A 12,552-nucleotide genomic window follows, 5' to 3' on the forward strand; every position below is an offset into this window, starting at 1 on the left:
TTTTGTACGCTTTGTATTCTAATTCATGACATATCTATTTCATTTTAGTGTGTAACTACTTTAAGCTATACACTATCATGCAATATTGTATAGATACTCAGTATTAATTATGTACTTGTAATTTCACAGATAGTGTTTGGGCAAGTGTTCCTAACAGCATTGGTTTCCGAGGTGAAGATGTACAGCCTCTGGGCATGTACCTGGTCAACTCAATAGATTAAAATTTCTCTCCAAGTGTATCAACACAAGCAGTCCAATAATTCCGATTTCTAGTCCTCAGAATTTGTGTTCAAGTTAGATAATCACACTGCTCCTAGTATAAGAGGGCTCGACAGTTGCACAGGCACAGGTAAGATACTCACTAACAAATCAACCCATGGGGATGAGGTTTACACGTATCTCTGGATCAGGAGGTGGTGGAGAAGAATGACTGTATGATCTTGTGATTGGTGGCTGAATTCTTGGACTTTTGCGCATTATTTCTTCATGTTCCTATTTAATTTTTCAACTAGTACTTTGAAAGAGGTTGCTATTGAGTAAATGCTGACTCGGGGACTTTTAAGGAGGTTTTACAGTTGGAGCAATTTGGGTTCAATCCAGAACACCATCACAGAAACCAGACATGATGATGCAAGTAAGTCATATAAAATTTAAGGTCACCCTTGGCTATGTAACAGGTTTGAAGCCAACCTGGGATATATGAAATCCCATCTCAAAACAAAAACAAGTATAACCCAATTGCAGATTTGAATGAAAAATTACCTTTCTGAGATGGGAACCAGATCAGTATCAGCAATTGACTCCTGAATATGTTGCAACCTTGAGTGTTGTTTTATGATTATGGTAAGAATGAGACAGGCTGGTGATATAGCTCAGTGGTAGAATGCTTGTTTAATTTGCCAATGAACAGTGTTAATGCTGCAGGGAAGAAATGAAAAGAAGAACAGAGGTAGCCGGATTATAAGAATCTTGTCACTCAAGGGATTTCTGATGATTTAGTGTAAAAGCATTCCTTACAGCTTAAGAATAGGAATATGGAGATGGAGCTTTTGACTACTTACATCCCTGATGTATGTTGATGTATGCTGTTGCGAGATATAAAGACATCAAAAGTACCCAATCTTTGTGATTTTACAATTTTGCCTAAAATTACAATTCTCTAATAAACAATGCATTATACCACCCTCACTTCCTTAATTCTAAGGACTAGGCCAGATCCAAAGGAGGTCAAGTGGTGCATGGTCTGAGCTCTTAAAGAACACAGATTAATGGGAAGGGAAACAACTTCAACACAATGTGGCTAAAGTTGCCAGAGCAACTTGGATCAAGTATGGGCATGATCCACTGTCTTTATCAGTAATCTGGAAATCAGGGCCAGTTACTGTGAGGAGGGTTGATGTTATTGCCAGATCTTAAAAGATAACCAGTCATTTCTCAGGTAAAGAGGAATGTGTTCTGGGAAAATGAAAGCAATATGAAGTGCAAGGTTTGCTGGAGGAGCCGTGATTCACTCAACACAATAGAAGTGTGCTGTATGGGACAGCAGCAGACATGCTTGAAGTTGGGCAGGAAATAGATTCAGACGTATCTTGTGTATTATGCTCTACATGCTTGGCTTTTATTGAAGGCTTTGACTCAGAGGGGTAGTTCAATTTCCTTTGTACTATGGTGAAATGGCTAAGGGTCCATGCCCCTCTGCGTGTTCTCCTCCTCCTATACAGATGAGTTTGGGGGACATTAAAGGGAATGAAGACAGGGAAAACTCATGATAGGATGGAGACAGTTCTCAGATTAATTCACTAGTTGTTGCCTTCAAGGTGAGCGATATCTGGAAAAATATGACTGTTTTAGTTTTAGAGAATTTGTGACAGACCATCTAAATGTTGGTTTTACATAAAAGTGAAAGTTTTGCCTAAAATTTGCTATGCCGTACTGGAGTTGTGCACTTAAATATTTTGCAAAAATTTTCTCCCCTTTTTCTCTTTATCCTCTCTCCCCTTACTTTCTTTTTCTTTCCTGACATAGGGGTTTTACTGTGTGGCCACAGCTAGTCTCATCCAATATCTCCTTTTCAGCCACTCAAGTATTGGAATTACAAAAGGGTGTCCTCGTGTCCAGCTTCAAATAAGTTAGGCATAGTTTACCACGAGGATTGCGGTTTAGTTCTTCTATTTACCCCACTTTTCTATGGACAGAAAGTAGGCAGATGGCTAAGCTCTTTGAAACAGAGCTTAGGTAGTCGTACTTTAAATGTGACTTAATAAAGGTTGGCTCATTTATAATTTATTTGAGTACTTAGCCTTTTGTTACAGAGTTTGCTTCAGTTGTTTTAGTTTTTCTGATGGAATCTGTAACTCTCCAAGGGCAGAAATTAAATTAAGGATACATTCAAAGTATCCTTCAGGCTGGAAACTAACTCTGCCCTAATTTTTTCTTTAGCGACAGCGGAAAAATTCCTTTGAAATATGTGTATATGTTATGTAACTAGTCACAGAATCAGGTGCCCCTAGTCTCTTGTGAACCTGGCCCTCTCGACAGCCGCTGAGCTGGGAGTGAGCTCTCTTGGAAACAGCTGGGGCAAACACAGCCAGTGCTGTTGCCTAGCAGTCCCTTTGGAGCAGTCATAAGGGATTGTTGCCTAGAAACCAGGGGGCTCTTGATGCCACATCATCCTCCATGGAGTTTTAAGGTGATGGTGGGTTTATTCTCCTTAAGAGGAGCAGTCCATCCTGGCAGGGTTTGAACCTCCCTCAGAAGCATGGGGCTGTTATCAGTAAGTGTCTGGCTTTATCATCAGAGATGGTAACTTACATACTATCAACATATATGCCATTTATAGAAATATTGTAAATTGAATTAAATACAAACTTGGGGCAGTGACAGGAGGAATTCTCACACAAATATTTTGTGTTTATTTCTGTCCTCCAGGCTTGATGCTAAGTCTTCTGAGGAAATGAGATGTCTTTTTTCCTTATACTACTGGAAATATGTAATGTTCCCTGTTAATATTATTTAACCAAACAAATATTTGCATTTGAGAAAAACTATTGAGCTACTTCTAATCTGGTCAAGAGGCCCTGGAGAGTCAAGTATTTGATTTAATATCAACATAATTTGTTCCTAGTATTTGAGATACTCCATTGAATTTTCTTTCTCTATTTTTAATAGTTATATTATATACATAAATTACTCTTCAAGGATTGGTAAAAGTTGAAGTTAATAGCATCTCTGAAGGGGGCTGCATCCTAACTTTAGAAGTCAGTGTTTCTCTGTTGAGTAAACGATTCACCTGACGATTTAGGTGAATGTCCTACAGACCAAGATGCAGTGCTCTGGATAGGGCGGCACAATTGTAGACTCTGTCAGAATAGTCCGCACTCTCTGTTTGCACTCTTATTATTTTGTAAATACATAAAAATTAAAAAAATATTCCTTAGACTTGCATACAGAGATCTGTTTAACACACATTTATTAACAGCAATGTGTGTAAGACCAAATAGTTAGAGCATAACTGGGATGCTTTATGGAAGTACTTACAGGAAAGCAAATGTCTTTGTAAGGTGCTTGACACGGTTTCTATCCTATGTACAGTTAAAATTGTCAAGAACCATGATTTGTCTTACATGAACCGTAATTTATCTGAAACATGGAATATATTATTACTAAAACTGTTCTATTTGAGCTAAAATGAAAGACTAAACTTTTAAGTGGTATTTGTTAATTTTTAATTACTTTTTGAATATAGTATACAAAGTAAAGGATTTTTACAGCATTTTCATACATATATGTGTATATGTTATAAGCATACATGTAATATGTATAATTACATATATATGTATGTATAAATATTACAGTTTAGTCTAATTCATTTCCTTCCTCTACTGCACCCAACCTTCTACTTCCTCTATTTTCATATTTTTATTAAAATTTTTTTTTCATTTTTGTATGCTAACCCCAGTTTCCCTTCTCTCCCTTTCTCTCATTCCCCCATCCCCCCTTCCCACCCCCTACCTACTCCTCAGAGGGGATAAGGCCTTCCTGGCAGAGTCAACAAAGTCTGGTATCCCACCATAGGAAATGGATTGCAAAAAGCCAGTTCTTGCACCTGGCATAGGTTCTTCTGCCACTGCCAGTCCCCTGCACCCCCAACAAATCAAGCCGCCTAACTGTCACCCACATTAGAGAGTTCGGTCCTATGCAGGTTCCCCAGCTGTCAGTCCATAGTCCGTGAGCTCCCACTAGCTCGAGTCAGCTGTTTCTGGTTTCTCCATCATGCTCTTTACGCCCCCCGTTTATATGATTCCTCCGGACACACTTGGAGGGCCCCAGGAACGAAAATAGTTAATTAAGATCTCCTTGGTAAACTTGGTGTGTGTGTGGGGGGGGGTGTAGAAGTGTGGAGATGGAGAATGGGAACAGGAGAGATTAAGAAGGCCAGGCCGAGTTAGGCTGGCAGTGGAGGCACAAACCATTAATCCCTTTAATCCCAGCACTCGGCAGGCAGAAGCAGGCAGAGGCAGGCAGATCTCTGTGAGTTTGAGACCAAGCTGGTCTACAAGAGCTGGTTCCAGGACAGGCTCCAAGCTCCAAAACTACAAAGAAAACCTGTCTTGAAAAACCAAAATAAAATAAAATAACAATAAAAAAGGAGAAGGAGGAGGAGGAGGAGGAGGCCTAGTTAGAAGGAGAGGGATGGAGGGGAAGAGCAATAAAAGAATTATGTTGATAGGGAGCCATTATGGGATTATGGAGAAACCTGGTTTAGAGAAATTCCCAAGAGTCCCCACAAGGATGATCCCAGCTAAGATTCCTAGCAATAGTGGAAAGGGTGTCTGCAAGGGCCTTCCCCTTTAATCAGATTAATGACTACCCTAATTGTCATCATAGAACCTACATCCAGTAACTGATGGAAGCAGATGCAGTGACCGACAGCTAAGCACTGGACTGAGCTCCTGAAGTTCAGTTGAAGAGAGGGAGCAGGGGCTCATACTCTCTCTTATAGGTTCACTTCTTCTTCCGAATACCCTCCTCTGCTTCCATGCTACATGGATTCTGTTATCCTCTCTTTCATCACGTCCTAACTCCGTTATGATCTTAAGATATCTTTCTTCTCTGTCACGCTCTCCTTTTTACTTTAATAACACACACACATACACACACACACACACACACACACACTTGAGAAAACATGATATTTGTATTTCTGAGTACAGCTTATTTTTAATACGACCTATTTTCTTGCAAATGTCAGATGATCAGTTTTATGGCTAAACAAATAATCTATTGTGTATAAATGTCACACTTTATACTTTTATCTGTTGATAGATAGCTAGACTGATTCTAACAACTATATACAAAATAAATGCTTGACTCTTAAGGCTATTTTATGCATTTGACTTAGGCTGGCCCAGAAACCTTAGTAACTGGGCCAAAGATAACACAGATTTAAGATTTAGAAAAAAAATCAGCCTTCAACACCCACTCCCTTTTTCATTATAATATGCCATAGGTACGATATTATTTTATGAGGGTAGCCAAATATTGTAAGTTTTTACAATGAATTTGTTTTTTAAAATGTGCAATAAAGCAAAGGCCACAAGATTGCTTAAGTAACTAAATTGCTTGGTTTATGATTTAACTCTGTTCTTCTTACTAAGAATCCCTTTTGGCCAAGTTTCCTTGTATCCATCAAAGCTCTGGGTATTGGAGAATAAGTTCAGCAGGCATCTATCACTCTTGTTTCTTTTTGCTTTTGTCTTTAAGTAGGGGAGTGTATTTTCTTTGGAGCAAGATGTGAATGAAGGCTAAGAGATTAGAAAATAATTAGAGGATATAAGTTTGACTTTACATAATTTTGGAGTCAATCCTCCAGATCCATTTTAGACCTTGAAAAGTATAAAGGTAGTAATTATTTATTCTCAAAAAAATCATGAAGGTACAAAAGACATATTCTTGAATCAAAAGTTCAAGAATATTATAAGGTCTCATGATTTCCATATTAGATTTGGATAGGGCTAAACTTTAATCCTGGCTCTGGAATTTATTAGCTGTGTGACCTTGGGGATGAATCCCACCAAGCTTTGACTATCGCTTATTGTAGTACATTGCGAAGATTAAATAGAATAAAGTGTAAAGTGTTCATTATGGTTCATGATACAAAATGCAGAAGCAACTCATGTCCACTAATGTACAGACAAAACGTAGTGTGTAGATTGCAGTGTCCTCCAACCTTTAAAATGGAAGGAACTTTGACATGTGCTGTCACACAGGTAAACCTGGAGGATTGTGTGCTAGGAAAACTAGTCAGTCACAACATAACAGGTTTGTAAGAGGTATATAGTCTAAAGCAGAAAACTTAATGGTTGCAAGGGATGCCAGCAGGAAGGAGTGGAGATGTCTGCTGAGTGGGCATAGAGTTTTTGTTTTGAAGGATAACATTTAAACAGCTATATGAAGAGACATAATATGGAACTATTTGATTAAGGTGATTGGGATGGCAATTTTTGTGTATTATTCTACAGTAGAGAACAGCATTAGTATTAAAGTAATTTTTATCCATTAGTCTGTCAAAAATCAGCTATCACATGGGTATATTTATATCTTTCCTCATTTGGTTTGTGGTTCTCTGTGCCTTGTTTGAGGGTTAGTTATATAAAGCTGTAGAGATGTCAAGGCAAGAAGACAGTTAAGAGCATTTATTTTGTCCGGTGCCATCTAGACACCCTAGAAAATTTACCTGGAAACCCAGCAAGATGGACTGCTCATGCAAGGTCATGTATTAGAGGGCAGGGAAAAGTGGATTTCTTGTGAGCTTTTAGTTCAAACGAAAAATTCCTTTGAGCTGATGCCATTATACTGAACACAGAAGTGAACTGATACCCATATCCTTTATTTGGAAGCTTAGCAAATGTCCTGCTATACACACATCTTCAGTTAACCCATAATGCAATGATTGAGATTAGGACTGTGTTTTTTTGAAGAATAATATTGTATGTACACACACACACACACACACACACACACACACACACACACACATACACACACACACAGGTGCCTACACAGAGGCCAGAAGACAGCACCAGATTCCCTGGAACTGAAGTTTCAGGCAAGTTTCAGGCAAGTGCAATGGGAACTGAATTCCAGTCTTTTGTGAGAACAGCAAGTTCTTTTAATGGCTGAGAAATCTTTCTAGCTATATCTTTAGTAAAAGTGTTTATTAATTTCTTGTATTATTATCAGTGTATTAAAGAAATGGTTTATACTTGTCTCCTAAATGATACTTTCGCTTTAATTAAAATTTTAGTAAATCAAGGCTTACTTCTCTTTTGAGTCCTGTTTCTTTTTATTTTATTCTTGATTGATCATCAAGTACATGCATTCATAGCATGCGACATGATGCTTTGATATATGTAATGATACAAGCTCAGGTAATTAGCTTGCAATTGTCTTAAACATTTGTCATTACTCTGTGGTAAGAACATTAATAATTTATAATTTATCTTTCTAAATTGATGGGATACATCTTGCTAACTATGGTTACTCTACTGTGCAGTAGAAGATCGGGATCTGTTCTGTGACTATTTTCCCGCTCTGCAAGATCTGCTTATCTCCCCTCCCCTTGCCCCCTCCCCATCCTCTTGTGACCTCCTAGTCTCCTATCTCTACTTGACCCACATTTTTAAGTTTAGACACTAGTGAGAGCTTGCAGTATTTGTCCTCTCCCTTTTAATTTCAGGGTCTTTTTGAAACACAAACCTGGAGGACTATGCTAGTCTTCTTTGGAAGCAGACACAAGCTGTTTAGAATATCCTATCCATAAAAGGAAGCAGCAAGATGTAGGCGTGTGAACAGATTCTTTCCTAGGGATCTGGACAAGATCTAATACGAGAAGCACCGTTTTGCTTTTCCTGTGTCTTCTTGTTCGGGGAGATTAGCAGCTGCACATTTGCTCCTTCATTGCGTGGGGCCGTCCTAGAATCCCGGAGTAATCTAGAGAGATAAGTGGGATTTTGTCAAGGTTCTGTCATTTACCTGAAGCAAAGGAGATGAGGCCTCAAGTCAATACCCGGTAAATGGATGACTCAGAGAGAGAACGTAGCTCAGTCCTCCTGCCTCTGCATGCCAATGCGCTTGTAGTGCTCTTAAATGCCAACTTGTAAGCTCTAGAAAACGGGGAAGCAATGGAGAAAGAATCATTAAATTGCTTAAAACAAACATAAAAGACTGGCCAATACATTGTGAGAAAAGAAGACACCTTGTCTGAGAATCATAGTGAAATATGACCACATGTAATTCCCATGTAACAGATGAGAAGTCTGATTGCTTTATTAATGTGAAGGGTCTGTGGAGGATGAGTGAGGGGAAGAATATCTTAGAGCAGAAAGATTGGTGAGGGCTGTGATAACCTCTGCAGGGAATGACGAGGTGGAGGGAAGGTCATGTGTGCATGTGTTGTGGAAGAGACCGGACTGTTTGATGAATAGAAAATGAATGGAACTGGAGGTTCAACCTGCAGAGCACGAGACTGGAACAACTGGATTTGAGAAGGGAGTAGACAGCTTTTCCCTCTAAACCATAGCCCAGAACTGGGCTCTCCCCTGCTGTGATAATTCTGTTATTAACACAGACAAGCAGAAGAGCGTTGATCAGCCCTAGGTTTAGGATAACAGTGATCAGATGATCTCTATAAAATGTCAACAAAACAAAGCATTGTTTTTTCATCTTGGGCAAAGTATCCTACATCTGTTCACAAGTGTAGTCTGTCTGAACGAAGGAAGCCTGATGTACTCAGAGATCTGCTGTAGCCACGTCTATCAAATACGTATTGAAATGGAAATAACTGGGTTGTTTTGTGTATTGTTAACTTTAAAATTAGGGCATTGCATATATAAAACTTAAAAGAATATGAGTAAAAATTGTGCAAGTACACAGAAAATCTTCAGGTTAACTATGGACACTGGGGCTTTATGTGTACGCTAGATTTTATTGGATTTTTTTTCCCCAAGACTTCCAATATTGTGCGATGTGACTGAGGAAAACAATGGCCTTGCTTCTTGCCACCGTGATTCAAAGACAACTTCTGCAGGGAATATATCGCCTTTTCAGTCACACAGTCGAGAAGGGCTGCCACGCACCGAGAGAATCGATTTGGAATGGAAATTTGAAAATGTGAAGAAAAACGTGTACTTTTCATTTTAACTATTTAGTAAACTCTTCCTACACAGTTTGAGAGCAAAACACAAGAAAGGCTGCTCAGAAGATAGTTGCTATATATAATATATTCATATCACTTATTAGATAGTTTTATATATATATATTAGGTATATAAAATATATTCATATCGCTACTAGATAGTTGGCATATATAATATATTCATATCACTTATTATTTACATATATATATGAAGGCAGGCAGCTGCTTGCACAAATTTGTGCTCATAGTCTCAGAGAAACAGAAAAATTATGAGATATTTGGTCATTTTAAATATGTTCTTGCTCAAGAAACCACTTGCTCATTTCTGTACTGGACAACAAACTAGAGACATTTATCTTTATAACTTTCCCTCCTATTTTGGTTCTCACTTCAGGGGTCATGATATACTGAAAACCACACAAGATAAATCTGGGGAGGCAGGAAACCATAAAGACCACATTCAGACTGGAAGGATAAAGGTAGGTAAACTTTCTGTCCTGTTGATCCTTGTGTTGAGGGTGTCACAGAACATATCTTTATTGTTCTAAAGTCAGAGGGCAGTGAAGAAAGGGGTAGGTGAGATGGCTCCAGTTCAGAAAGTTACTCAGTATTGTCCAGTCAGTTGTGTCTAGTGATCCATTAATAGCAAACACTACATGCTGAATACTTGAGATACATATTTTCATCTGCCTTCTTCTGGGGTCCTGAGAAAGGCAATAGAGAAAGGACATATTTTGATATTTCTGTTCTTCTTAGCCATGCCTCTTTAAATTGCTCTCAGTGAAGGCCAACGGCCCATTAACATCTTTTAAAATTCCCTCTTTAACTTAGGAGAGACATTCATTCTATTAATTATTACTCTTTTCAGAAATATTTATCTAAGATAGTATAGTAAACAATGCATGCAAGTGTTTTGTTTTGTTGAGACAGGGTGTTGCTATGTAACCTGGATTGTCTTGCACACTTAGCTCAGGCCTCAGCCTTGCAAATGCTAAGATTACGTAAGTGTTTTCAAGGAAATACTCTTGATGGTGAGGACTGGTGGACATACAACTCAGATTAATGTATTTTTAGTGATAGGAAAGCAATATCTTTAAACTAATTATGTATATGTATTTCTCTCTATATAATTGGATATACACACAAGTAAGATGTGTACTTGCCATGTGTGTTGAGTGTGTTGAAAATAGAGGCCACCTTCATGTTGCAATCTTAATGGTATTTTCCAGTGGGGAAAATTAGCCTGGAGGCCTCTTTCTTCCTCACTTCTGTGTCTCGGAAGTGAGAAATTTGCTCCTCCTTCACAGGTGAGATAAGGGTTGAGGAGAACATAAGTTTCAGCCGGGCAAGGGCTCCAGTGTTCTCCCCGCTCAGATCCCCAGGAGAATGTAACAGTAAGGGGGCATGAACAAGCAGAAGATACTGCATGGGGCTTGGGCTCTTTGCCTGGGCTTCCAGAGACGAGTGTGCACTTCCTTTTCACCCACTGAGTTTAGATAGTGGTAATGAGTTCTATATTTTATTGGAACATTTTTACTTTAATGCCAACTTTTAAACTTGTCAATGAAGAATAACAGCTTCATTGAAATTAACCTTTTAGAAGGGAATGATTTCAGTAAAATAATTTTAGGGAAAACATAGATCTCTACAGGAGTCATTCTATTCTTTTTTTAAATGAACTAATTAATAATTTAAAATTTCCACCTCCTCCCATCCTTCCATTTCCCTCCCACTTTCCCCCCTTGCTCTCCAGTCTTAAGAGAAGTCAGGGTGCCCTGCCTTGTGGGAAGTCCAAGGTCCCCCCTCCATCCTAGGAAGGTGTGCATTCAAATAGACTAGGCTCCCAAAAAGCCAGTACATGCAGTACAATCAAAATCCAGTGTCATTATATACTGGGGGAAAATCATGAACAAAGTTACAAATACTTGCTTTGCACTTGAGAACAACTAAAACTGATATATAAGGTAACTACTGGGTCAGTGTCGTGGGTTGAATGCCCAGGACTTATAAACAGAATCCACTTAATTCTCATGACCGCTCTGGGAGGAGGTGAAGGAGGTTGTTCCCGTCTGTGATGAAAGCTGGCTGACTGGCCAACTGCACAGATTTAGCCAGTGGGTGGTGAAGTTGGATAGAAGTCTAATTCCGTCTGCTGTTAAACCATGTCCTTGACCAGCATGGAAAGCAGAAGCTGAAGCAGTGACTTTAAAGGAAGGCAGCATCTCACGTGCATCAGACGTTTAGCCTCCGCGTTGAAACACACACTCCTAAGGAACACGTATCTCTCGCTCAGTGACGTCTGTGGTGGAAATAGCACATTTTACAGATTCATTTTTATAACAAAACACTAAACTTCATAATCCTCTCAAAAAATAATTAAAAGGATAGCAAAAAAAGAGAATTTCAAAATATTAGCTAAAGAGATTAGAAAGCAGCAACAAAGCAATACAGTGAATGTAAGTGTAGCAGGAATGTGATGGTGGTCAAAGTGGGAAATTTTATTTAAATAATTTTTTTCCAATAGACCAAAGAATAATACCTACACTCTTGATTTTCTAACAGACTCCAAATGTTTATTTTAAAAAACACACATGTATACCACTTGGTAAGTTAGGATAACAAAACTTAATTAAATTAAAAGAAAATTTTCCCAAGAAATCAGAAAAAACTCTACGGGTTAATTGTATGACATGTTTGATCACCCAAACTTCACTTCATTTTAGAAATTATAATGGATAAAATAGAAATAGAAATAACTATTATCCTTGTTAGAAACTGTTTTAAATTCCTTACAATCATTTAAAAAAATGTTTAACTTCTAGGAGGTACTAGCAACTATTGTTTTTATTTTACAAACTAGGAGGCTGAGGACCAGAGAAGTTAAATAACTTGGTCAATTCACACAGATAATAAGTGGAAAAACTGAATTAGTACTCAAGTGGATTAACATATGAATGAGTCTTTGGTCTTAAATACTGTATATTGTTGTCTCTTAATTGTTTTAATTTTAAAAAGTTGCAATTATTATGGAAAAGATGACAAAATAAAGAGTATTGGAATAAATGTTACAGTTACTTAGGGATAAAAAAGCTAATGGTATACATCAGTTTGTCTTTCCACAATAAATGTACAGTATGATAAAATAACCTCATTTATACAGTCAGGAACAGTTACAGATAGCTCTGTAGGTACAACATAAGCATTAAACGAAGATAGTACCAGTAGAATGAGAAGCAAAAGAAGGGAAGTGGTGAACAATGTTTACATTGGAATCCGGGAAAAGAATAATAAACGTATAAGTGTCATCTTCTCCATATTAATTTATGAACTTATTATAACTTAATTTGTAACTTCAAA

The 12,552-nt window shown here is 38.0% G+C and overlaps 1 protein-coding gene across 4 annotated transcripts in view; it reads left to right on the forward strand.

Annotated features, from left to right (window-relative positions):
• Positions 1 to 12,552, forward strand: part of Pkib (cAMP-dependent protein kinase inhibitor beta) — a 94,777-nt gene that overhangs the window by 10,199 nt on the left and 72,026 nt on the right. For 3 of the 4 annotated variants that reach the window (XM_087911115.1, XM_087911113.1, XM_087911109.1), the window contains one exon: positions 9,590 to 9,674. The gene's annotated coding sequence lies outside the window, so the exon portion shown is untranslated. Of the gene's footprint in view, positions 1 to 2,629; positions 2,774 to 9,589; positions 9,675 to 12,552 lie in introns of those variants that run through there. The other variant, XM_085690051.2, reaches the window with a different exon arrangement.

Source organism: Myodes glareolus, chromosome 1 (assembly GCF_982192425.1).
Source record: "Myodes glareolus chromosome 1, mMyoGla1.1, whole genome shotgun sequence".
In the NCBI taxonomy this organism is placed as follows: Eukaryota; Metazoa; Chordata; class Mammalia; order Rodentia; family Cricetidae; genus Myodes; species Myodes glareolus.